At 40.8% G+C, this 2341-nt stretch overlaps 1 pseudogene; it reads right to left on the bottom strand.

The window, feature by feature from the left end:
- Positions 1 to 288: 288 nt before the first annotated feature.
- LOC123646464 lies at positions 289 to 1715 on the bottom strand (annotated as a pseudogene).
- Positions 1716 to 2341: the final 626 nt, after the last annotated feature.

The raw sequence follows: 2341 nt of genomic DNA, 5'->3' as shown, positions 1-2341 counted from the left end.
TGCTGTAGACGCTTGCAGCCTTTCATTTTTGTTATGAAGCAGCACCAGAATGGTAAAACTGCTTGGTTACTCAATCAGCCTTCACCGTGATAAGAAGAGGTTACACCTGTACCACATTCTAAAAACTTGTCCATGTAAATAACTAACGTAAATATCAGAAGCTTTATAACCATGTATAACTCAGAGCTGTGTACATCTGGTTTGAGATGAGGAAATGCAGCATTAAGAAGCCCCACAAAGGAATGACACTGGTGCATGGATACAGGTGGATTCCCACAAAGGCAGCACTCAGTCTCTCATATCCACGTCGTCTTCATCATGATCATCCCCATTCACTGTGGATTCTCTTAGCAAATCACCAGTTCCCTTTTCCACAGAACATTCCTTTGTTTTAGGAAAACCTTCTTCTATTGGTTTCTCCTCCTTTTTCTCTTTCTCGCAGTCATATCCTTGCTCCTCTTCATGGTAAATCCGAGTAACCTGCTTTACATCTTTATCACTCTCTGAGTTTCTTTCCCAGCGTTTTTTGTTATCTTTACACTTCTTCTCCTTGCCTTTTGATCATTCTCTTTCATCTCTACTTTCTTTGTGTTTATCTTTCTTCTTCTCCTTTTTATGTCTCCTAGGGGATGGTGAGCAGGACAATTTTCTTTTACAAGATGGAGGCTTTTTAGGAAATCTTGTTCCACTTCTGCTTCTTCATTCTCATCTCCCTCTGCTTGCACTTCTAGAATGTCTAGCTGTGCTATTACTTTTTGGTGATATTTTGGAACATTTCTTTTCTTTGTCTTCTTTCTTTTGTTTCTAGTTTTTGATGTGTTCCTTGACTTACTCCTCTCTCTGGAATGAGATCATGTCTTAGATGTTTGGATTGTTGCCTATTCCTCGGCTTAAAATGTGATCACCTCCTCAATCTGCTTCCTGACTGCCTGTGTCTAGAAGACAAAGGAGTCCTTCTGCACTTGGAATGTGATCTTGACTTTGAATGCCTTTTTTTTTTTTTGCTTCCATTTTATCTATCATGTTCCAACCACTGGACCACACAGATTGATGTCTCTTCCAAATGCAAAATACATTCATCCTTCCCAACGTTCTAAATCCTCAAGTATGACAGCATCAGTCAAAAAATGTCACGTACATCTCATCAACTCAAAAGTTCAAAATGTCATGTAAATCGTCTACATCAAGTATACATGTGGTACATGAGTATATTTTAAATTTGATCCCTGGCAAATTGCCCTCCATCTGTAGACCTGTGAAACTAAAGAAACGACATATCCTACTCCCCATGTGCAGTGCTGGGAGGAACAATTATAGAGATTCCAGTTTGAAAAGTGGGAAAATGGAAAGTACAAGGAAGTCACTGATCCAACACAGTTTTGAAAATGAGCTGAGGATAGTCCAGCAGGAGTTCCTTAATTACTATCAAAAGCCTGGACTAATCCTCTGGGACATGGGGCTTTGTCTCTGGGCTCTAGGCTCTGCACTTGATTCCTCTTCATTGAAATTGTTACTTTTTCTTTCTTCTCATATTCCATTTGTTTTTCTTCTCCATCCTCATGGCAGCATCTTCCCCTTAATGGCTTGGGACATGCTTCTCACTGAATTGGTCTGATATTGACCATGTCATGGTTCTGACTGTCTCCCATGGGGGCTGCCGTCATGATCTCAGGCTCCTTTGGATCCTCTGTACTGACCTGACTTCTGCCAGTCATGATTGCTTTCAGCTCACCTGGGTGGTTTAGGAGAAAGCCTAGGACTGCAGATAACCAGGACCCATTTCTGCCTGCATTATCTTCAAGAGGAGGAGAAAATAAGAGGGACGTTTCTAAAAAAAAAAAAAAAAAAAGACCCATGTGATAGCTGAGATTCTCCAGAAGTTAAATCAGAGAGAGAAACCTAAAGGAGAATGGAGGAGCTAAAAGCCAGAGAGGGGAATCAGGGTTCCTACTTGTATCCCCTATCAGGTGAGACATCTTATGTGGAAAAGGGGACAGTTCCCAAAGAAAGGGAACAAGGGACTGGCTCTGCTCTAGCTGAGTTCTGGAAGCTGTTGGAACTCTGAGGATTTTTCCCCAGGATGTATATTTAACAGTGGCCTTTTTTCTAGGGAAATTTTCCTGAAATAGATTCTTGGGCCTCTCCAGAGATTTCTAACAAGTATCCCAGTGACTAATATACATGTTCTTTAGCTCTGTGTCTAGAAAAGTTTGGGATGCCTTTGTGCTTTGTGTTATTTTATTTAACCATCTGAAACCTTAGTGGTGAATGCTGCCCTGTCTATTTCATACACAAGGATTATAGCCTCAAAGAGGGCATAGAAATTCTCCTTTAAACCATC

Source organism: Lemur catta, chromosome 1 (assembly GCF_020740605.2).
Source record: "Lemur catta isolate mLemCat1 chromosome 1, mLemCat1.pri, whole genome shotgun sequence".
Lineage (NCBI taxonomy): Eukaryota > Metazoa > Chordata > Mammalia > Primates > Lemuridae > Lemur > Lemur catta.
This window is presented reverse-complemented; position numbering and strand designations above follow the sequence as displayed.